Here is a 25,310-nt window from a genome sequence, read left to right as displayed (position 1 = left end):
ACTTGCTCATTGGCTATTGACTCGTGATACTCGTCAACTTGGACACTTGCGATTCGATACTTTTTTTGGTTGAAGGTTTCCCATTGGCTAAAAGTCCTTCAGATAAACTGTAAGCCAATCACAGAAGCAATATAAATGTACAGTTGTTTTGATTCTAGCATATCGTGAAATGAATCCGCGAATTTTTCAGATCTCTACTTGTGAGACATCTCGATGAGTAGTAGGTAGTCACTAGACCGAAAATCATTTGACCGTTATTTATGTCTATTGACTTTCGGTCTAGTGCCTTTCGGTCAAATGACTTTCGATCTAGTGCCTTTTGGTATAGTGCTTTTCGGTGAAATGATTTTCGGTCTATGACTTTCGGTAAGTTGAATTTCGGTCTAGTGCCTTTTTGTCTAGTGATTTGCGGCCTACCACCACGCCCCCATCTCGATTCGGTAGCCTGTAATTCGAAGCTCCTTTTGTTGATGGTATCCCATTGGCAGGGAGTCCCCCAGATAAACTCTAATCCAATATCAGAACCAGTCCAAAGGTGCTAGTATTTGAAATGAAAACGCGAGTGTTTCCGGTCTCTGGTGATAAGTAGCAGAAAACGTCGATATGATCGATCAGTCTCCAAAATATCTCGCACATTTTCACGGGATGATTTTAGACGACCAATTAGTAGAGACCGGAAAAATTCGCGGGTTAAATGACCTCCAGGATGGACTCCAATATCATCTACACACTCGGGCAAATGCCAACTGTTCATTGGCTGCTGACTTGTGAGTCGACACGACTGGGTGGCCTGTGATTCGACACTTCTATGAGTGAGAGTCTCTAATTGGCCCCCAGTCCTCCCGATTAATAGTGAACCAATGACAGAAGCAGCACTAAGGTATAATTATTTGAATTTTAGCATAACACGAAATGAACCCGCGAATTTTTCAAGTCTCTACCAATTAGGTAAAGAAGTTCTTCTAATTTTGCTTTATTACAATCCCTTGACTTGCACAGTTCTGAACGAGCGAGTTTAGAATCCTGTAGGCACAAGAAGTAACTTCCCTTCGCAATTCTTCAGCGAGTCAGTGACGAGGGTAAGAATGTTCGGGATCTACTTACTTATTGTTAGGGGCAATGTAATTTTCGCGGAAAAGATTTCCAGACCAGCTGTGTGTTAAAACTCTGAAGCATTTTCTGTGTTTTCGTGGTTGGCTGGGTTTATTCCAGGCGCATGTCTACTCTCGGGTCGGCGCACCAATCACAGCCATCCAGTGCGGAAGCCAAACTCGTCCTGGAATGGCCCGGCCAGACAGGGCGATGTCTTCTCTCGCAGACGGCCGCCAATCACAAGGGAACAATGGCTAGAGACCGGAAAAAATTCGCGGGTTCATATCCTGATATGCTAAAAATTCAAACAATTATACCGTTGTGCTGCTTCTGCTATTGGTTCACTGTTAATATGTAGGACTCTTGGCCAATCAGAGACCATCAATCAAAGAAGTATCCAACCAGAAAGTTACCCACTTGAGACACCTCAAAATTCAGTATCCAATGAACGGGCGCTTTTGCCCAAGTAGGGCGGAGGATCGTGTAATCTGTCCTGGAGGTCATTGAACTCTTGAATTTTCCAGTCTCTAACAATGGCATACCTTATCGCTAGAGACCTGAAAAAATTCGCGGGTTCGTTACGTGCTATGCTAGAATTCAAATAATCATACATTAGTGCTGCTTCTGCCATTGGTCCACTGTTAATCTGGAGAGGACTGAGGGCCAATATAGAGACCCCTCACTCGTAGAAGTGTCGAATCACAGGCCATACCCAGTCGAGACGACTCACAAGTCAGCAGCCAATGAACAGTTGGAATTTGCCCGGGTGTGTAGAGGATATTGGGAGTCCATCCTGGAGGTCATTGAACCCGCGAATTTTTTCCGGCCTCTACTTGTCGCAGTCTAAACGAGCGAGCAGATGCATGCCCCTGCTTGTTGTCGGACCGCGATATGGGGCACCGGGTCTCGCTGCAGAAGGAACGGAGCGGGTGGAAGGCCGGCGGCGACTGGTCGTGGGAGGAGTGCCCGGGCCACTCTGGCCACTCCGGCCTTGGCGCCGTCGTGGCTGTCCGTCTTGCCCGCTGTCCCCGGGGCCAGACATCCGGCCCGCCGACAGCATCCGGCTCCGGGCCGCGCCCCAGTTGTCCATCGCGCGCAAGGACACTCGGTGGGCCCTTCCCCATCTCCCTCCACCCATCGTGTACATGTCTACGTCGCCGCCAGTCTGGGCGAGCCTGGTGTGGCCGTGAGGGGCCATGGCCGTGGAACCGCGGGACGCTGCCGGCGGTGTGCCATGCTCAGGGTCCGGACCAAGAGGAGCCAGGTGACGTCCTGGGTGGAAGCATCCCATACGTCCACCCGCCGCTGTCGCGTTGAGACGCCGGGCGCCGAGCAAGATGGCCGCCGGGCAAGATGGCCGCCGGGCAAGATGGCCTCCGGGAAAGATGGTCGCTGAGCAAGATGGCCACCAGGCAAGATGGTCGCTGTGCAAGATGGCCGCCGAGCAAGATGGCCGCCCTGCAAGATGGTCGCTGTGCAAGATAGCCACCAGGAAATTGCTAGGCAAGATGACCGCCATGCAAGATGGTCGCCGAGCAAGATGGCCACCAGGCCAGATGGCCGTCGAGCAAGATGGCCGCCGGGAAAGATGGTCGCCGAGCAAGATGGCCCCCGAGCAAGATGGCCGCCATGCAAGATGTCCACCGGACAGGATGGTCACTGAGCAAGATGGCCATGGAGCAATATTGTCGCTGTGCAAGATCGCCACCAAGCAAGATGGCCGCCAGGCAAGATGGCCACCAGGCAAGATGGCCGCCGAGCAAGATGGCAGCCGAGCATCGCACTCTGGCCGGGATTTGTTCGCCGCTCGCTCCGACATCAGCTCTGCCGCATGTGTTCTCGACGGTATGTACAGGGCGTAACCCAACAAGGCTCACACTTCAATACCTAGCCACCCATTGCTGCTCCCTCTCCCTTATAACCCGTGCAATATGTTGAACAACTACGCAACCACGATGCTTTATATAAAATAACTACAACCTCCATTCCTTACTGAATCAACCTACCTCATAACTTGGGGCATGCATTTTTCGCGAAATAATCTGGCGGCTTATTAGACTGCAACAAGTTCTCACATCGTGTGTTTTTTTGTTTTTTTTTTCCCGGAGCTCTGCGCGTCGAGCACCTGACCGGGTGCGCAAGGGCCTTAATCTCGTCCCGACAGACCAATCACGGCGCGCCGGGGAACGGATCACGGGTCGGATTGGCGGACTGCGGCTCGGCTAATCATATGCAAATCACTCCCTTGAGCCAACTTAACACGTCAGAAAACAGTATTTATTAGCTTACACACGGGATGCTATTTTTTTTTTTTTAATTTTTCTTTTCAAATGAACATCACAGCGAGGGGCAGGTTATAGAACCAAACTGTAAAATATGTCGTTAAATTGAAGGTTGGAGTTTAAAGGGAATTATACCCAACCACATGGGATTTTTCAAAATGTTGGTGGCAGCTTACACTACAGATTATTTATTTAATATTTTTTCCCCCTTCGCTTGGCAAACCACTGCTCCAAGCTTTGGGCAGTTGTTGAAGTCAATATCAGAGGTCTAGTGAAAGTACAGTATGTCCAAGAAAGAATATTACAGATTTAAATTGTGATTTTATCATCTGCGAGCATTGTAGAGTGTTGGTTAAGGGTCACAATTAAAGAGTAACTCAAAACAGTTTTAGATAAGCGCATGCACAAAATAGTGCTTCGTTGTTTTCTCGCTTGCAGCGCCACCTACGCAAAATGGTGATTCCTGAGAATAATTTCTTCAATTAGTAGAGACCGGACAAATTCGCGGATTCATTGCGTGATGCGCTAGAATTCAAATAATTATACCGTTGCGCTGCTTCTGCAATTGGTTCGCTGTTAATATGTAGGACTCTTGGCCAATTAGAGACCATCAGTCAAAGAAGTATCCAATCACAAGTTACCCACTTGAGACGCCTCAAAATTCACCACCCAATGAACAGGCGCCGTTTGCCCAAGTAGGCGGAGGATCGTGGAGTCTATCTTGAAGGTCATTGACCAATGGCAGAAGCAGCACTAAGGTATAATTATTTGATTTTTAGCATAGCACGTAATGAACCCGCGAATTTTATGAGGTCTCTACTCTAAGCCGAATTAACACACAGAATTTTTCCCTGGCTCTACTCGCTGTGAACAGACATCACTCTGGTGCCTGGAGCAGTTCTCATTTCCGCGGCCTTTAGAGGTGACGCCGCGCTGGAAGCAGCAGCGAGCGTCGCCCTTATCATCCCGACCCCGCTGACGAGATCCGGGTGTTATCAACCCGCGATATCTGGTCCCCGAAGCAGAGAGGCGCCGACGAAGTGCTGATAACGATGACCAAGCAAGAAAGCTACCCGCGAGGAAAGGAGGGCAAGAAGACATGCACGAAGGAGAGCATAAAGTAGCTCCGAAAGATAAAAAAAAAAAAAACACAAAAAGGTATGATTAATTTTGTGCCACCACTGAAGATTCAACAATGGAACAAAAGTGACCGGGTTTGAAGTTTGCGTCAGTGGAATTTGATACCGGACGCACGTGGTTAAAAAAAAAAAAAAAAAAAAAAAAAAAAAAAAAAAAAATCGCTCAACTCCTGGCGAGAAAAAAAAATGTTGCGCACAGACAAACGTGAAAATAAAAACGATAATTGATGTGAGCGACTCTTTCAGTACTCGCCAAATGATGTTTAACACATGGCATCGGTTAACAAGAAAATTCATTGGTTCTCATATTGCAGATATGCTTATTAATAGAGACTGGAAAAATTCGCGAGTTCAATGACCTCCATGATAGACTCCGTGATCCTCCGCCTACTTGGACAAACGGCGCCCGTTCATTGGGTGCTGAATTTTGAGGCGTCTCAAGTGGGTAACTTGTGGTTGGATACTTCTTTGACTGAAGGTCTCTAATTGGCCAATGGTCCTACATATTAACAGTGGGACAAATAGCAGAAGTAGCACAACGGTATAATTATTTGAATTTTAGCATATCACGAAATCAACCCGCGAATTTTTCCGGTCTCTACTTATTAAACGAAACTCACACACGAAATTTAACGTAGAATTATTTTTAGAATAATTCCGAGCGTGAAAAAAATATACGCAAATAGTGTTTTCAAGTACATTTCTGGACGCGAATCACATGTAGTTTCCACGCCCGCCGCTAGAACTCGCTGCTGGGGCAAATAAATCGATTATCGAAAGATTCGATTCGCAGAGCGAAATGTCAAACAATAAACGGAAACGACTCCGGTAAAAGCGAATAAGACTCGAAAAAATACTAAACCCCGATATGGTCTTGATTTTCGACACGGAATTTGACCAAACCCCTGTCATTATCTTGTTAAAATCCTATTAACAGTTAATCATCAGAAATCAACTAAATACTACGGTAATTTTCACCCATTCGTTCGGCCGCAAGCTAGATTGCAAACCTTCATTATCCCGCACCGTATTCATGATTGGACCTCAGTTGTTTGGACACGCCCATCTGCGACCGCGAGCCAATGACGACCGGCTATAACTACAGACGCGAAACTCTCACGAATTCGTTTGGCTTCCGGCTAGAATTAAAAACTTCTATAGCTGCACTCAACCCGGGTTTGCTTTTCCATTGGCTGATATCCTTCGCGAGTAACTATTTTGCCCTCGTTAATTGGCATCACCTGATTCGTTTTGGCTCACGGCCGCAGAGGAAATTATCCACACTGTAAAAAAAATTAAATTTTTCGTACTTCTTACGATGAAAATCCTTGGAAACCCAGTTACCAACGATACCACTTGTAAAACTATAAGGTAGGGATTTGTGAAATTGCAAACGGAACAAAGCTCTGCCTTGCAATTTCACAAGTGATATCGTTGGTAGAGACCTGAAAAATTCGCGGGTTCATTACGTGCTATGCTAAAATTCAAATAATTATACATTAGTGCTGCATCTGCCATTGGTCCACTGTTAATCTGGACTACTGAGGGCCAATTAGAGACCCTCACTCGTAGAAGTGTCGAATCACAGACCACCCAGTCGTGACGACTCACAAGTCAGCAGCCAATGAACAGTTGGCATTTGCCCGAGTGTGTAGAGGATATTGGAGTCTATCCTAAAGGTCATTGAACCCGCGAATTTTTCCGGTCTCTAATCATTGGCAACTGAGTTTCCAAGAACTATCCTTGTAAAAGTACAAAAAAAAAAATTAAAGTTCAAATAACTGCGTTCTGATATGAACACAAGTGCAAAAGAATGTAGGCTTGTATTCTAGCTTTAATGCCAGTGCCATATTTCAAGAACCGTAACCTTATGTACGTCATATTTAACACTACCAAAACTTATACGCAGAAGATTTAATTACTTTAATTCTAATACATAATAATCCTTGTTAAAAAATACACAATTGCTTCAACTAATACTATAGTTTTCCTACCAGACTAATGTATATTGTTAGTTTTACCTTCTTTTTTTTCCCCTTTCCTCGAGTTTAATGATATGTAAAATTTTATTGGCTACTCCAAATGAGAACTCCTTCATTATCGTGTTTGAGTTATGCTCCTAAAATGTGGATTACGAGCATTCCCCTGTTCATACTGCAGATGGCACCTGCTACAAGGTGGTGTCGGTTGGGAATTAAGATGAACATTGGGCGCTCATTTTCAAATTAAGTGAACTTTGCAGCCGTAAATTTACGAAGATGACGATATTTTAACGGATATCTCACGGGATGATTTATAATTAGCGTGTTCCAAAATATAAGGTGAAAATTTTGTGTCCATGTGTAAGGTCACGATACCTTTCAAATATATATGTTTATATACTGCAAACAGTCGAGGATGTGATACATAGTTAGGGACTGTAAATTTTCGCGGTTTAAATGACCACTAGGCAGCTTTCACAATATTCTGCTTCCGCGGATAAACACGTTTTCATTGGCTATTGACTTGCGAGATGTTTGAGATAGGTATCCCGTGATTCGATGCCGCTTTCGTCGGTGGTCTCTCATTGGCAGGGAGTCATCCAGTTAAACTGCGAGCCAATAGCAGAATTTCAGCGAAGGCAAACGTAATTGAATTTCAACGTATCGCGAAATGAATCCATAAATCTTTTCCTGTAACAAAGTATACTATTAATCTTACCTGAAACTTAGTGTGGGGTAACCAAAACACTTGTATTCATCAACGAATCATAGATAGGGTACTGATGTGTGCTGCAAAAAAATTCAGTAAACATTCAGAACTATAAACTCAGTATAGGTTTGAGTGAACTCTTTTATTGTTGACAAAACCAAACAAACTCATGGGTGCCAACCGGACAGGTCGAGAGCTCAGAAAGAATAAGAATAAAATCGGAAGCCAAGTCTATGTGATGTTTGTTTGGTGCAGGTTATGTTTGGTCTCTGGTTATGTTTGATCTCTTGCTATGTTTGGTCTCAGATCGTGTTTGGTCTCAGGTTATGTTTGATCTCAGGTTATGTTTGGTCTCAGGTTATGTTTGGTCTCAGGTTATGTTTGATATCAGGTCATGTTTGGTCTCAGGTTATGTTTGATATCAGGTCATGTTTGGTCTCAGGTTATGTTTGGTCTCAGGTTATGTTTGGTCTCAGGTTATGTTTGGTCCAGGTTATGTTTGATATCAGGTCATGTTTGGTCTCAGGTTATGTTTGATCTCAGGTTATGTTTGGTCCCAGGTTATGTTTGGCCTCAGGTTGTTTTCCCTTCTATGTTTGATATCAACATGCGGGTTAGACCCCATCTGGGCAAGACATTGTTTACCTCGTGATAGTTTAAATTTGGTAAATACAGTTGGTGCTTGCAGTGAGTGTTGGGTTCAGATGGGTATCCGGCCTCTGTTTTTTAACAGTGTACGTCAGCCATTTTGAACTGGACGAGAGTAGAGTTCGAGGCGAAGGAGGAGAAAAAAGGAGCATATAAAAAGTACGTATGCGCATAATTTGGAACGAGAAAAGCTGTACGCCCCGAGCGTAGACGATTCAGGAGTCGGGATTCGCTCGCCACGATCCGCAGTGTGACCAACCTGATTTTATTTTTTTTATGATACCTAACAGGTTTTTTTGCTTTTCCTTAACCAGCGACAGCTGAGGGATTATAGAAAATTGATCATGTCCCGACAGGAATTTCTCACGGGTCACTTCTTGAATCTACTCCTGCCTCCCCATATTTGTTCCCCCCCTCCCCAAACACACACAATATCATCCCCCGACCCATATTTTTTTAAACGTCCTTGTCATTGTACAGTAAAAATACCACCTCGATGTTCACTTATTTAAATGTACCGGATAATCCTTGGTTTTTCAATGACCTCTAGGATAGACATCACGATCCTCTATGTCTTCGGGAAAAATTACACCTGCTCATTGGCTCATGACTAGAGACCTGTAAAATTCGCGATTTCATATCCCTAAAGGATAGACTCCATGATCCTCTACGCACTCGTGCAAATTACATCTGCTGATTGGTTACTGACTCATAACACCTGTTTACTGGAATGTTCGTGATTCGCTCATTCTTCTGTTAAAGATTTTTCAATGGCCCAGAGTCCTTCATATAAACTGTGGCCCAATCACTGAAGCAAAATAATGTCAAAAGTATTTGGACTATAACCTATCGCGAAATGAATCCGCGAATTTTACAGGTCTCCTCATGACTGGTGACAAATTTTAACTGAGATGCTTGCGATTCTATACTTCTTTCATTCGTGGTTATTCATTTGCTCATAGTCTTTATATTCATCTGTGCTCTAATCACAGACGGAGCCTGAAAGTTAGACGCGTTTTGGATGGCCAGCAAATCGCGAAATTGAACCGCATTTTTTTTTCGGAGTCTCTCCAGGAGGTACGGAAATTACGCGGATTCATTTTTAGCCGCAAGCTAGACTGCAAACCTTCACACTCTCGCCCCGAGTTCATGATTGGACCGCCAGTTGTCTGGACACGCCCCTGTGAGACCGCGAGCCAACGAGGCCCAGCTAGGACAGAAGCAAAGCGAATAATGCAGTGCCAATTAAAAGATAGCAAAACCGTTCTCGCTAAGAAATCAGTAGAGACCTAAAAAAATTCGCGGGTTCATTACGTGCTATGCCAAAAATTCAAATAATTATACATTAGTGCTGCTTCAGCCATTGATTGGTCCACTGTTAATCTGGAGGACTTGGGGGGTGGGGGGCAATTAGAGACCCTCACTCGTAGAAAAGTGTCGAATCACAGGCCACCCAGTCGTGACGACTCACAAGTCAGCAGCCAATGAACAGTTGGCATTTGCCCGAGTGTGTAGAGGATATTGGAGTCTATCCTGGAGGTCATTGAACCCGCGAATTTTTCCGGTCTGTAGTTATGTGTGCCGGTGGAAGGGTGTAGGGAGGGGGGGTTAGGGGGAGAGCACCCCGAAAGCAGAGGTGCCCACCCCCCCCCTCAAACATATGACTCAACCCCCCCCCCCCCCGAAATTTTTTATGCCATTTTCTTAATTATTTACTGAATAATTTTATAACAACATACTTTTTTTTGTATTATATTTTGTCAAATTTTGCATTAATTAAAACTGGTTTTCTAATAATAATTTTGGTCATATCAGTTAATATTTCCATCCTGAACCGACAGATGCCAAACTGCTTTTGTTGAGGAAAGTGCGGGGTTGCCAATTTGATTTACAAGATCCCTTTCAACTATCAAAGCACCAGAAACGTATTTTAACATTAGAAGCTATAAGCATGTAAATAATATATACATTTTTCTCGTCTTTTAACCCCCCCCCCCCCTGAAATTTTATTGACGCAGTCTGCGTCGTTACCCCCCCTTGTGGGCACCCCTGCTGAAAGGTAAACAAGGCGCGAGTAGTCGAGGTCGCACTCAACTCCGCGGACGGCCGCTTGGTTCCGCACGGGCAGTCGCGGCGGGTTCCGTCGACTGTGACTCGCTCGCCGCTCCAGAGACCGACCCAGGGACATTCTGCCCCTTTCACGCAGAGATTCCTCCGGGAAACACCTGCCAACAAACATGCAGTTAGAGACCGGCAAAAATTCGCGGGTTCATTTCGTCATATGCTAAAATTCAAATAATTTATCATACCGTTGTGCTGCTTCTGCTATTGGTTCACTGTTAATATGTGGGACTCTTGGCCAATTAGAGACCATCAGTCAATAAAGTATCCTGTCACAAGTTACCCACTTGAGACACCTCAAAATCCAGCACCCAATGAACGGGCGCCGTTTGCCCAAGTAGGCAGAGGATCGTGGAGTGTATCCTGGAGGTCATTGAATTCGCGAATTTTTCCAGTCCCTAGCGATAGTTAACGTAACTCGGTCCCGAGGCGCCTGACGCGCGGATTTTCTTTTAACCCTAAATGGATCTCGCCGCTGATTGCTGGAGCTCGCGCGCCTCCCCCCCCCCCCCCCCATCCCCCACCATCACGTAGATGTGACCAGCACTCGGGCCGTCGTTGGCTTACGGTCTCGAAGGGGCGTGTCCATTCGTTAAGGGCATGCAATTTTTCGCGAAATAGTCTGCTAGCTCGTTAGACTGGAACAAGGTATGCCCTCTCTAGCGATTGGCGGCCGTCTGCGAGAGAAGACATCGCCCTGTCTGGCCGGGCCATTCAGCACTGGGTGGCTGTGATTGATGCGCCGACAGTAGACATGCGCCTGGAATAAACCCCAGCCAACCACGAGACACAGAAAATGCTACAGAGTTCTAACACACAGCCGTGTTTGGAAATCTTTTCAGCGAAAATTGCATGGCCCTGGTGATTGGCGTGAAGGCGGTTGGTTCAGCCAGGGCCGCAACTAGAGTCTCTGGCACCCGGGGCAAGAATGGATTCATGCGCCCCCTACCCCCCACCCCTAACATTTTTTCTGCACATACCACACCAATAAAGCGAGGTGTCCGGGGGCCCTCCCACGGAATAAAAAAAAAGTGCTATTTAAGCATTTTCCGTACCTACATGTAACAGTTTCTGTGCTACTGTAACTTCCATGCGTGAACCCACTATGTCCATAAAGTAGTCCGTATAATCACTAGACTTGTTCATTAAATATATGTTGAGACGTTATATTGTAAATCAGATTAGACATTCCTGGCATGCAAGTTGAAAAACTTTTTACCGGTTACCAGTTGTAGTAGGAATTACAATGCAAGCGATTTCGGCGCCCCCACAGCTTTGCGCCCGGGGCGTATGCCCCGCTTGCTCCCCCCTAGTTGCGGCCCTGGGTTCAGCGGACAGAGAAGGGGGAAGGGGCGTCGTAATCAGACCTTCATCGCCGACGAGTCTGTGCCAACTCCTGCTGTCCTGGAAGCGCCAATTACAGCGACGGCCTGAAGAGATAGCGGGCCCGCGGCGTCTCCCTAATTGTGCCTCTTCCTTAAACCAACAGCGACCTGGCGACACACGCTCTTCTGCGGGAAGTGTTCGCATAACTAGAGACTGGAAAAAATTCGCGGGTTCAATGACCTTCAGGATAGATTACACGATCCTCTGCCTACTTGGGCAAACGGCGCCCCGTTCATTGGGAGCTGAATTTTGAGGCGTCTCAAGTGGGTAACTTGTGGTTGGATACTTTTTTAATTGATGGTCTCTATTTGGCCAAGAGTCCTACATTATTAACAGTGAACCAATAGCAGAAGCAGCGCAACGGTATAATTATTTGAATTTTAGCATATCACGAAATGAACCCGCGAATTTTTTCCGATCTCTAGATATGGTGAACCAGCAAGGGGAAGGTTTTGTCCCGTGGAAATTCAGACTCACGCTGTATCAAGTATCCTCTCTCTCTCTCTCTCTCTCTCTCTCTCTCTCTCTCTCTCTCTCTCTGTCTCACGACGGCCTCTGCAGACGACGAGTCCTTGGTTTGAGGCCGGCTTCAGGGCGGGTTGATGACCTCCCCTCCCCTCGTCACGCCAACTCCCCCCTCTTCCCCTCCAACCCCCCCCCCCCATATCCCGGGGGGCTGGCGTGGGCGGACGGTTCCCCCGCATGCCTCAGGGATTTATGCTCTAATTAATTCCTCCCCCCCCCTTCCCCGCACGGCCAACTATCACCCCTCTTACCCCTCATACCCCTCTTACCCCTCCCCTACCAACCCCTCTCGCCGATCTCCTAGAACAACTCTGGCTGAAGAATGTCGACCCCAGAGCTTCAGCCTCCCACTACCGCCGCAGACATACTTTTATATATATATATATATATATATATATATATATATATATATATATATATAAGTAGAGACCTGAAACATTCGCGGGTTCACTACGTGTTATTCTAAAAGTCAAAAATAATTATACCTTAGTGCTGCTTCTGCCATCGGTCCACTGTTAGTCTGGAGGACTGAGGGCCAATTAGATACCCCTCACTCGTAGAAGTGTCGAATCACAGGCCACCCAGTCGTGTCGACTCACAAGTCAGCAGCCAATGAACAGTTGGCATTTGCCCGAGTGTGTAGAGGATATTGGAGACTATCCTAAAGATCATTGAACACGCGAATTTTTCCGGTCTCTACTTATATGTAATACGTTTTATCGAGAATGATACTTAGTATTTCTTACGTTAATAGTGGCATAAATTTATATTTTAATTATTGTTTCATTCAAGCATATATATATTTTTTTTAAACCATGGACCAACAATCGAATATTCATTAATTAGACTTTATGTGGTTTTAATATGTTTTTTAAAGTGCGCAGTTAACACAGGAAAGCTATTCAGGGAACAGTTCACAATTAACTGTAACTATTGGAGGTACTGGACAACACAAAGCACAAATGCAGTTTTACTGCGAACACTATTTTGTAGTGATACAGCTGTTTTCATGTAAATGTACAAATATAGCTACCTGTTGTATATTATTGAATGGAATTTTGTTAAAAACATTTTTTTCAAGTGTATTTTTTATATATATTTGAGGTTATGTCCAGTACCTAGCCAGGTAAAATTTATTTTGCATTATATATTATCACTTTTTTATTTAATAAATAATTATAATTCATAAATAAGAATAAATATTCAATATGAATAATAATGTTCCGTTTACAAAACAATTTAAAATCAGTCACGAGGACTTCCGACAGAAGTGAAAACTTATAACTTTAAATAAACAGTTGTTATTTTTGGATATCAAAATTAATTGTATGATCTTAAATTAAAACTTGTAAATCAAGGTACTATTATTAATAATATAATTAAGAAAATACAAATATAATTTGAAATAATAAATACTAAGTTTATAAAATATAATTGTGTAACATAAAAAAAATATTTTTTTGATAAAAATCAGAGAATGTTTACGCAATTTTTTCGAAAAAAAATGTTATCACACAACAAATTTGTTTTATCACGTTAGTAAAATAACTCCTAAATTACTATAAAATACTCATTGCATAGTAATTGTTATTCAAACTATATATATCCATATGAGAATATTAATATATTTCATACTCACTTTTTTACTGCACAGTAATCTTATAATTAAGATTTAAAAGCGCAATAATTTATACAAATAGGAAATAGATATAGTGTTATCGTTAACACGTCACGTGACCATGTCGATGACGACTTACATGAATTTACGGGCAGCCTTCTTTTCACAGACGAGAGAGCCAATCGCCCGATCGTGCACCTTCGTTTTTTTTGTTCATTGTAAATAAATATGTCGGTGTTGATAAAAGGATACTAATGGTCAATTAGGTTAGGTTAGCTACATTATAAATACTTTAAAACATTGTGGACGGTTGATTTGGTTAGGATAGCTACATTAAAGATACGTAAAAAAACATAAACTTTGGGGAACTTTGGATTTTGGCTCTCTCGTCTGTGAAAAGAAGGCTGCCCTGAATTTACTCCCAATCCAAACACTTCCCATAGACGTTTTCACTTCAAAAAAAAAAAACAGTGCATGGGTAACTTTGAGTTTAGTCTGGAGCGAAATTAATCCGCGTGGTTTGGGGAGGGGGGGGGGGGGGGGGTTGTATGTAAATCGTTTCTGTGCTCATTAGCGGCTTTCTAATGAACGCGAAAGTGCGAGACACCGTGGAAATTGCACCCCGGGCTATTACATGCCACTTCCTGTCGTAGCGGAAAGAGAGTGTAAAACAAACCCCGCCCGCCGGCCACGCGGTGTAGCGTTTTTTGTCGTTATAAATGCCGCTGCGCCGCTATTACGTGCTTTACGAACCATGGAGGTCACAGCGCGCGCAACAGCTCCTCGCATCGTGCGCGCTGGTGCACGAGTGCGTGAGTGCGCCCCGAGACGCCGTTCCCTTTTACACTGTTGCATGTTACACATTTCAAATGAACAAACTAAGAGCTCTTCGTGATTTTAAATAACACGATCTTGTAAAAAAACTACTCCCTCTTATCTTACTTTTTTTTTAAATCTAAACTCACTTTTTAGTTTTATCCTTTCTTCTTTCCCTTCTCTTTCTCTCTCTTCACTCCCTATCACTAGTTCTCTCTCTTCCTATTCTCTTTTTAGTCTCCCTTATCCTCTCTTCTCGTTTCATCCATCTCTCTCTCTCTCTCTCTCTCCTCGATCTTTCTTTTTCCTATAAATTGCACTTGCTCTCTTCTCATTCTCTTTTTCTCTCTCCACTCCTCTTCTCTTTTATTTCTCTCTCTCTCTCTCTTCTCATTCTTTCCCTCCGACCTCTTCTACGTATCGACACGCAGAGCAGTCTGTGGACCTTAAATATTTTATTCATATCTCGAGTTGTGTTGTTTGGTGTGGGTTATTTAATCGATTTTTTTTTGACGTGACGTCTAATAAATCGATGAACACCGGCTGCACGCACGAAAAAGTGTCCCGTTACGCACGTTGTCCCGTTACGCTGTGTACCGTTACGCTCATTGTACGCTTGCGCCGCATCTATCTCTCTTCCACTCGACTGTTTATAAAGTGAAGTGATAAGTTAATGTGGTTTTCATTCCTTATTACAACAACTTCGGCAATAAAGGTTAATAATTATTCTTGCATTTTAAAAATCTGATTACTAGTATAATTTCAAGTATTTATTATTTTATTATTAAAATAAAAATTATTCAATTTTATTCATAAAGTATCCAATGATTTCATCAATGTTTTGTTATGACGTCACAAACTATCGTCCGTAAACCGACTTTACAGACAAACAATTTTTTTGAAAGAATTGTTCATCGGGGGGGATATTCGTCCTGTTTCAAGTCATGCACGTCATTGCACTCCGTTGTACTTGTAGATTTTTGTGTTACTTAAATTTCGCAAATGTATATATAAGATACATTTTGCATAATTAACTCCCAAAGTTAAATTTTCAACGTGTTTTTTTTTAAAAGGGGGCGGGGGTTATTTATATGTCAAATGAGTATTAATCAAATAACAGAAATTAAAATTTATAATTTTAAAGGTAATTTTTATTTCATTTGGCTATATAAATAAAACAATTGTTTCGATATATTGTCCTTCGTATAAAGTTTTCGGTCAGCTCAAAATCAAAATAATTATTATATTCATGGAAAGTGAATTATGCTACATCGAAATCATATTACAAAAAAGTTCCCGTCGACCGTGACAGGACTCGAACCTGCAATCTTCGGATCCGAAGTCCGACGCCTTATCCATTAGGCCACACGGTCAGATGTTTAAGGAGGCCAAATAAATGCGATTTAAATGTTACACGTAGTAAAAAAGAAAGTTATTAATTTGTATCTTTTTAATTTTTTAAAGTTGTCATCCCTGTATATCCCGTGACTCATAAACGTGTTGAAATTTGGTGACGCGAATGTAGTTTACGGTCATTTAAACGGCAGTTGCAGTGAATACGTGTGATTTGCGTCCAGAAATTCATTTGAAAAAAAAAAGTTATGTTCGTGCATTTGTCAAGCTCGGCATCATTTCAGAGAATTCTACGTTGAATCTCGTGCCCGAGTTTTATTTTTTTTATCGGTGAGTGCATTATGCAGCATGAGAACACGTGCATTTGTTCGTTAACCAAGGTGGGATGTTAACATTCGTACATTCCTTGGAAGCACAAGTGATGATTCCTTGGCAACCGTTTTGGGGGAAGGGGGGGGGGGGGTTAATTGTATCTCCTCGGAAAGGATTCCTTTCGTGCTTTTGGTGGCGGTAGTGCAGCTGGGTAGAAACTGGAAAGGTACCCTTTTCCGATTTCTTAAAATGTTTCGGTTTTAATGCAAACATGCACTGGAAAGGTATGCCCTCGGAAAAGTGTACATACCTTTCAGGATTTTCTGTACGACACCGCAGAAAATAAACTGGAAAAGTACCCTTTCCGGTTTCTTAAAATGTTTCTGTTTTAATGCAAACATGCACTGGAAAGGTATGCCCTCGGAAAAGTGTACATACCTTTCAGGATTTTCTGTACGACACCGCAGAAAATGAACTGGAAAAGTACCCTTTCCGATTTCTTAAAATGTTTTAGTTTTAATGAAAATATGGACTGGAAAGGTATCCCCTCGGAAAGGTTAGGTTAGGTTAGTTTGTTTTGTTTGGGTTTAGTTTAGTTTAGATTAGGTTAGGTTAGGTTAGTTTGTTTTGTTTGGGTTTAGTTTAGTTTAGATTAGGTTAGGTTAGGTAAGGTTAGGTTAGGTTAGTTTGGTTTGGTTTAGTTTAGGTTAGATTAGGTTAGGTTAGAGGGGATAACTTTCACGATTTTAAAACAGAAAATAATAATATGCATTTGAAGAAATCGGAAAGGGTACCTACTTTTCCAGTTTCTACCCAGCTACACTACCGCCACCAAAAGTAAGTATGTATGAAAGGTACCCTTTCCAAAGGGGATGCAATGCTATCGTCCCAACGGACGGGCGGGTCACAAGGTCGATAGCTCGGTCACTCGACCGGAGAACGTGGACCTTATCGGACGAGAACAGCGACCTTACGGTTCCCCCCGCCCCCGGCTGAAGCTACATTCCTGCGGTGCAGAATGCATAACAACACGGAGGCGGGGAACCACGGCGGAGAATAAACAAAACAAAACAAAAAGTAGATGAAGCGGACTACGGCGCCCGCAAGACGGTACAGCACCGTTCATCCGAGGCGGTTGAACATTCCACGACATTCGCTGATATTCTTTCCGCGATATCGGGCTGAAAATTGAAGTAGTAGTTGTACCTAGGGACCAGAAAAATTCGCGGTTCCGATGGCCTTCAGGATAGACTGCACATTCCGCTGTACACTTGGGCAAATAACGCAAGTTCATTGGCTGATGACTTGTTAGTCGTTTCAGATCCTTCTTTGGTTGAGGGTTTATAACTGGTTGAGATTCGTCCAGATGAACAGTGTGCCAATAGCAAAATCATTATAAAGGTAATATGTGTTTGAATTATAACCTATCGCCGAATGAATCCGCGAATTTTTCCGGTCTATCGTTATACCTATAGGACCACGTGATTTGCGCGAAAAATATTACCAGACCAGCTATGTGTGAAAACTTCGTTGCATTTTCTGTGTCTTGTGGTTGGCTGGGTTTATTCCAGGTGCATGTCTACTGTCGGCGCACCAATCACAGCCATCCAGTACTGAAGCAAACTCGTCCATAATGGCCCGGCCAGACAGGGCGATGTCTTCTCTCGCAGACGACCGCCAATCACAAGAGAGCGATGGCATACCTTGTTGCAGTCTAACGAGCGAGCAGATTATTTCGCGAAAAAAAGCATGCCCCCAGTTATACCTCATTGTTTCATCCGCTATTGGCCCGCAACCCTGGGTCAATAATGAGAGACACTCAACCAAAACCTGTAATGAATCACAGTTGTCCGAGAAACAGTTTGTAATATTGTACGGTTATTTTTTCATATATGGAATACTTTTTTTTTTAAGATAATACTGAATATTTGTTACGAAAATTGGTGCGTTATTATAATATTTAAATTGGTGTTTCATTCAAGCGTAATATTTTAAACCTTTGGAAAAGACAATCCAGTTTTCGAAAATCGTACTTTAATTTTGTTTTTATTTGTCTTATCAATGTTCGCAGTTAATACTGAAAAGCTATTCAGGGAACAGTTAACAAATAACTTGAACTACTGGAAATACTGGGACAACACTAAGCATAAATTCCCGGGTTATGAATCCGAACCATGCATTACTGCAAACACTGTTTTGTAGTGACACAGTTGTTCACAAATATCTGCAATTTTACATGAATATTTCTGTTCCGTTTACAAAATTAAAAAAAAAAATTGGTTGTCTGTGAAGTCGGTTTACGAACGAACATTTAACGTGACAACGTCATAACAAAACATTGATGAAATGATTGCATACTTTAATGAATAAAATTTAATCATTTTTATTGAATTATCACTATTTTGTATGGATACAAAGGAGTGAAGTGAAATCTACAATTTAATTGATAAATTTACTTTTATTTGCACTCATTAATTCAAATATATTTATTACTTTAACGAAGAGATTATTTTAACTATAACTTTTATACATGTTTGCTATTGAACTTCTTCTAATCTGTGTTATTCTGTTAAGGATAGGACGATGATAGGAAAAGTAGGAAACGAATGGGAGTGTTTCAAGTTTAATGTGCCTCAAAAAAGTCAAATCGATGGTTGTTCCAATCGAGTGGAAGAGAGATAGATGCGGCGCAAGCGTACAATGAGCGTAATGAGACACGGTGTAACGGGACAATGTGCGTTACGGGACACTTTTTCGTACGCGCAGTCGGTGTTCATCGATTTATTAGACGTTGCCACGTAAAAAAAAAAAAATATTGACAGATATTTACAGTGTGGTAGCGTCACGTCTCATTGAAGCAGGGGCTCAAAGGTGGAAGAGATTCTGAAAGACGCCAACGAAAAAAAAAAAAAAAAAATCCCTCCGCAGATAAAAAAAAGAAAAGAAAAAAGAAGAAGGTTTGCCCAGAGCGAGCACGAACACAATTCAATTACCGCAAATTCGTTGTTTGCGGCGGCGCAGAGCGACCCACGCGCTCTGCGATAAAACCCGCGCAAGTTTGTTCCCGTCTCACTCACTCACCCCCCCACCACCACCCCCCTCAGTAACCTACAACCTTTCACGATACGCCCTTCGGCTAGTAGATCTCCGGCGGGCCAGCTGATAGGCGCGCGGCAGGCTTGTTATTGGCTGCAGAGAACCGGCGGGAAAATTCGAAACTGGCCGCCCGAACAACGGGAAAAGTCCAGTTTAGGAGTGGTCGGCCGGATTGTGTGAGGGGGGGAGGGGAGAGAGTTAACCCCCCCTTTTTTTTTTCAAAACTCTTTACCAAATAGCCCGCCTCTCTCTCTCTGTCTCTCTCTGTCTCTTTCTCTGTGTCTCTTTCTCTCTCTGAGTCTCTCTGTCTCTCGCTCTCTCCTAACCATAACTAAAACTAAGGCCGATATGCCAAGACACAAAAAATAAGTGTTCAAGTTTGTTGAAAATGCTACACATCTACCGTAACCGTATTCAAAGCGCAAGATAGGTCACGATTAGTCCTTTTTTTTTTTTTTTTTGCGATGGATATTGGTGTCCTATCCGTGTGATCGGTCTGTGTGCCCAAACTTATGCGCACGCGCAGAGCTAGCTCACGTTTTTTTTTATTTGACCCGCGTCTGACGCCGTTTTCTCGTGTATAGTCACTTTCGTGAACATCTGGGTTGTTTGGGGGGGGGGGGGACGTACGTAATAGACGTACTGGTGTGCCAAATGAAACTTCGCGTTAGCGAAACTATCACGTACCTACATTTTAATTGTCATGACAAGGAATGAACGTAACTTTTAAAAAAAAGTACTTGGGGAAAATTAGAATAACGAATTTAAATCGTGCGACTGGGCTGCTATCGCTAGGATTGTCAAATATTTTTTCTCTCCAATTTTAAGAAAATTCCTTGTCGAAAACTCGTTAACTTATTTTTTTAAAAGTCTTTTTATCTTTTATCGGAACCGTTTCATTGTATGAATAATTTAAAATATCGTTCTGGAAATGGAATCGACGTAGGTGCTCCGGCAGCGAATTCTAGCGGCGGGTGTGGAAACTACGTGTGGTTCGTGTCGAGAAATTAATTATCAAGCTCAGCATTATTTTTAGTAATTCTACGTTATATTTCGTGTCCGAGTCTCGTATCGTGAGCGTATCTGCAACGTGAGAACACACGTATTAGCTCGTTACCGAGGTTAGGTGTCAAACATGTCTGGCGAGAATATTTTGATGTGAATACGTCTTTAAAATTGCTTCCATAGTGGGAGGTAATTGAAAACACGAATGATAACAAAATCGGGGGATAGAGTTCGATGTTGTAGCTACATATCTATCATCTCCATCCAAAATTTAATTACACCACCGGACAGCTAAATGATCAAGTAATTCGTTACGCTAAGTGATGACTGTGACACATCGCGCGCGGTGGAGGGGGAAGCGCCGCCATTTTAGGTCATTTTGCTGCGTTTAGTATAACTTTTGACTCTGAGAAGAAAACGACGTTCGTTTGGGTTTCAATCGTCAGCTATCGTCAAAAATCTATCGATTAAAAAATATAAAACTTCAGTGTAAAATAGTTACAGTGAATGTATATGTTGTTAAAATAATATGTATGTATATGTATAATCAAAAATATATGTCGGCCTATACGCTACTTCTTAGTGTTCAAACATGATTATAACATACATAAAATAGCGTATTTTATATTTCGTACAGAAAATATTACCTGTTGCGTACACGCATTCACGTACAACACACGGCCTGTTTATGACACAGCCACATCCCAATTTTTTTTTTGTGGTGTTGGTGAAACTGGCGGCCTCCTGGGGTCCCGCGGGAAGCCATCATTTCACAGACGAGAGAGTCACACCCGAAGTTCCCCGAAGTTCATGCTCGCTTTTTTCTCTCTCTCTCTCTCTCTCTCTCTCTTTATCTCATTGTATATAAACCGGTGTGGCATTAAATTTTGCGGTCGATTATGATAGGTTAGCTACATTATAAATACTTTAGAATATTGTGGATGGTTGGTTAGTTATATTAGGTAAGTATAGCCACATTAAAAATACTGTAAAATCATTTTATGGTTGCTTAGCAAATAACTTTTTAATATGTAGCTATCCAGGGCTAGGAAACCGTTTACATGATTTCACAGTATGTATCTTTAATGTGGCTATCCTAACCAAATCAACCGTCCACAATGTTTTAAAGTATTTATAATGTAGCTAACCTAACCTAATTGACCATTAGTTATCATGAGTTGTCCAAAATAAACATTCACGGAATATGGGGCTTCCCGAAAATATTTGTGGAAGACAAAAGACTTCCCAGATTTTATACGGTATGGAGAATATACAAATCCACGAAGTACGTTTCTTCAATTACGTATTTTCCTCTAAAACCAATTACAAATAAATACCGTTGCCTTGTTTATGGTTTTTTTTTCTTTTATCAACACCGCCATATTTATTTACAATGAACCAAAAAAAAAAAAAAAAAACGAAAATGCACGATCGGGCGTTTGGCTTTCTCGTCTGTGAAAAGAAGGCTTCCCTCCATGACACGGCTACGTCCTGATTTTTTTTTTTTTGTGGTGTTGGTGAGACTGGCCTCCCGGGGTCCCGCGCGTGCCGGTCACGTGACCTGAGCCCCTCCCCCCCCCCCTACTGTTCGGGGCGGCTGGGGGTAGCAGTTTCCCAAACGGGACAGGTCCACCAGGTATGGGAAGGTTAGCGGTGGATGGGGCACGCGCCAGCTAGGGATAGAGGGGAGAGAGAGGGTGTAAGCGTGCCACACACACATCCTACCTGTCCCACACTTCATCAACACACACACACACACACACACACACACGGTCCCTGCGCAGGTACATTTAACCTTTGAATATATATACTGTATAGAAGTCGCGAGTGAATAGGATTTACTCTACGTTTTTCAGAAGCGTATGATGAGCAGCTTGGGAACTTCACCGCTGCAGTGCGCTGCCGTAACGCCCTGTATCGTCTTAGTTGTTATTTACACGTTAGAGCGCAGCACTGTCGCCCGCTGTCATTCCCCGCACCCCTCATCCATCATTCACTGCAGCTCAACGTCGTTCAACGGGAGGGGGAAGGGGTGTTTGAAGAGTTCGACACTTGTCCGCTACGGACCACCACAAGTCGATGCCCTAGAGATGGTGGCGATTGCGGCGGTGAATTAACCAACTACCTCAAAACCGTATTAGAAATTTTAACCTGGGCTGGCGACTTCTATACAGTATATATATTCAAAGATTTAACTTTCACTTCGCCTGTTTCTTTTTTTCTTCTATTGTTCTGTTTGATATGCTAGATACCTGAAAATTTCGCGGGTTCATTACGTGTCATGCTAAAATTCAAATAATTACGCCTTAGTGCTGCTTCTGCCATTGGTCCACTGTTAATCTGGAGGACTGAGGGCCAATTAGAGACCCTCACTCGTAGAAGTGTCGAATCACAGGCCACCCAGTCGGGACGACTCACAAGTCAGCAGCCAATGAACAGTTGCCATTTGCCCGAGTGTGCGCGGTGTAATCTTTTCGTCGTCACAGGATGACTGTGAAATTTTGAGCGGTGACATGGCGGAGAAATGAAGACAAAGGTGTAATGCAAGTCCCTTAAGTGCTTTCGAGAATCTGTACCGGTTGTTTTACGACTAAAAATTACTCCGAAAACACTCTTTTTGGCCATTTTAACTCTTCTAAAATTACAGTTTAAATACTTAAACAGAAATCATAAGTACTTTTCGGCCGTTGAAAAACAACTTATTTTAAAAGTAACTATTACGCAGATAAAACTGCTATATGTTTTTTTTTTTTTTTGTTCAGTTCGTATGTAAAAAGAACACAAAAGTTATTAGCTACTGCTTTGGCGTATTGTGTAACAACAGAAATATGTCAACAACGAACAGGTATAAAGCCAATAAATGAAAGACAGGCTGAACAGGGGTGGAAAAAAATGGCATTTTGCCACGACGCGACGCCAGCGCTACCTCTTAGGTGAGCCAATAATCAAAACAGTTTCCGGAACGCCTGAATCCGTAACCAAGCGATAAAGACGCAGATAAAAAAAAATATTAGTAGAGTTAATTTTATCTATTTTTTTAAGTTATGTTTCTTTAGGCGAGTTATAAAAAAAATTAGAGAGTGAAATTTTACAATGCGGGCACACCATGCAACGAAATTTTCACAAGATGAAAAAAAAAAGGGTTACATACAAAAAAACCTTACCTACGAATAAAAATTATATATGTGATTTTAAATCATATACTTTAGTGATTGATATTTAATAATGGTCCATATAATTAAAAACATGTATTCATTGTTAATGTTAGTGATATAAATTGTGTTTATAAAATTTTTCAAGTGTATTTATATAAGTGAGGTTATGTTTCCGTATGTCTAACGACGTCAGGCTGTTTGCAAGCTTCCATCAAATATTGTACAATATTTGCTTCCATCGTCTTTGGCAAGAAGTGTCTGCGGAGGGTTTAGTAGTTTCCTGGCCGTTTTCATGGGAGTGTTTGTGAGGTTATGTTCTTGTGTGTATAATTTATTTGCACTATAAATTATAAAATATTGTAATATTTTTAAATATATAAATTAAAATTAATAAAATTGTAAACATTCAGCATATGTATTGATCTTAATTACTAAATAAACATATGCTAATAATTAAATAAACTAATGACAGTTATGTTATTAAATTAAAGTACATGAATATTGTGTGTCATGTTTTCATACATTCACGAATTCCACACCTAAGAAGTGATTCGTGAGAAACGCGTGTAATCAACATTTCGTATACAAAATTATAATTTAACATTGTTTGAATGTAAACATCATTATATTTTCTTATTTTTTTTTTTTCAGGATTCTGACAAACACCTATTGAGGGGTCAGCCATGATCTTCAAAACTTTGATGGTGAGTTTAAAGTTTCTTTTTTTTTTTAATCTGTTTAGGTTTCGTAAATGTACATTCGTTCAACATCTAAAATCCCCGAAAGTTCTTCACCAATTTCTTCAAAAATTGTACACAACGTTGCATTCGTATAAGCACGTGTTTTATATGCATATGTCACACATGTGCCAGATAAAAAGATAGGTGAAAATATAGATAGGTAAAACATAGATTTTTAATTTTTTCATTGCTATAGAGTGACAAATATAGAGATGTATATACATAGGTATATAGAGGAGAGATATATAGAGGGAGATATGTAGAGAGATAGAGAGATAGATATAGGAATATAATTCAAGTGAGATGGAGAGAGATGTTTGTATATGTGTAAATACCTCAAACAAATTACACAAAATATTTATGGAGGCAATGTAACACATACCGGACATTAGCTAGTGTATAATAAAATTTAATATTATAATAGTTGCAAAACATGTAAACATCAGCTATTCTGTGCGTGTGTGTCGTCTATGTATGTATGTGTATATATATATATATATATATATATATATATATATATATATATCAGTCCCCTAGCTGTTGGTTCACCTCAAATAAACAATAGATAGACACCTGAAAAATTAGCGGGTTCATTACGTGCTATGTTAAAATTCAAATAATTATAGGTACCTTAGTGCTGCTTCTGCCATTGGTCCACTGTTAATCTGGAGGACTGAGGGGCCAATTAGAGACACCTCACTCGTAGAAGTGTCGAATCCCAGGGCCAACCCAGTCGTGACGACTCACAAGTCAGCAGCCAATGAACAGTTGGCAATTATTTGCCCGAGTGTGTATGAGGATATTGGAGTCTATCCTAAAGGTCATTGAACCCGCGAATTTTTCCGGTCTCTACTTATTTTTAATACACGTAGAGTAATTTTGAATTTTACGGCGTGTGTGTGTGTGTGTGTGTGTGTTGTTCCTGAAAACGGCCGTTGGTCGCTCCTCCGCGCACGTGACCGGCTGTCTGGGAGGACGAAGCGCGCGCCAGACTACTTATCCCAAGGTCGGGCCAACGAACCCGCCCCCTTTAACCCCCCCCCCCCCCATGCCACGGCCCCCTGACCAACCACCCCTTCCCCTCACTCTATCACGATCCAGGGAACCACGCGACACGATCCACGGCTCTTCTCGCCGCGGGAGGAATCGAAAAAAAAAAAAAAATGAAAAAAAAAAAACACGTGAACGAGTCTTTCAGTAACTCGCCCACGATGTCTCAACACGTAACCATGGTGACGAGCGAATTCATGTGAATACAAAACTTTAAAAATAGAATTCTTAACAAAAAATAAAATTGGCGAGTGTGATAAATATTGTTACAAGTAGGAGGG

General features: G+C 42.1%; 1 long non-coding RNA gene and 1 other non-coding gene across 2 annotated transcripts in view; one reads left to right on the top strand and one right to left on the bottom strand.

Moving 5' to 3' along the window:
* The window catches only part of LOC134541070 (uncharacterized), a 99,976-nt gene that overhangs the window by 29,030 nt on the left and 45,636 nt on the right, over nt 1-25,310 (top strand). Inside the window, exon 2 of the long non-coding RNA XR_010076546.1 lies at nt 23,891-23,943. This is a non-coding gene — a long non-coding RNA (uncharacterized LOC134541070). The remainder of the gene's footprint in view (nt 1-23,890; nt 23,944-25,310) is intronic.
* On the bottom strand, nt 15,619-15,691 carry Trnar-ucg (transfer RNA arginine (anticodon UCG)). The gene has a single exon. It is a non-coding gene; the product is annotated as a tRNA-Arg (tRNA).

Source organism: Bacillus rossius, chromosome 18 (genome assembly GCF_032445375.1).
Source record: "Bacillus rossius redtenbacheri isolate Brsri chromosome 18, Brsri_v3, whole genome shotgun sequence".
NCBI classification, from domain to species: domain Eukaryota; kingdom Metazoa; phylum Arthropoda; class Insecta; order Phasmatodea; family Bacillidae; genus Bacillus; species Bacillus rossius.
The sequence above is the reverse complement of the archived record's forward strand: the minus strand, read 5'-3'. Positions and strand labels throughout refer to the sequence as shown.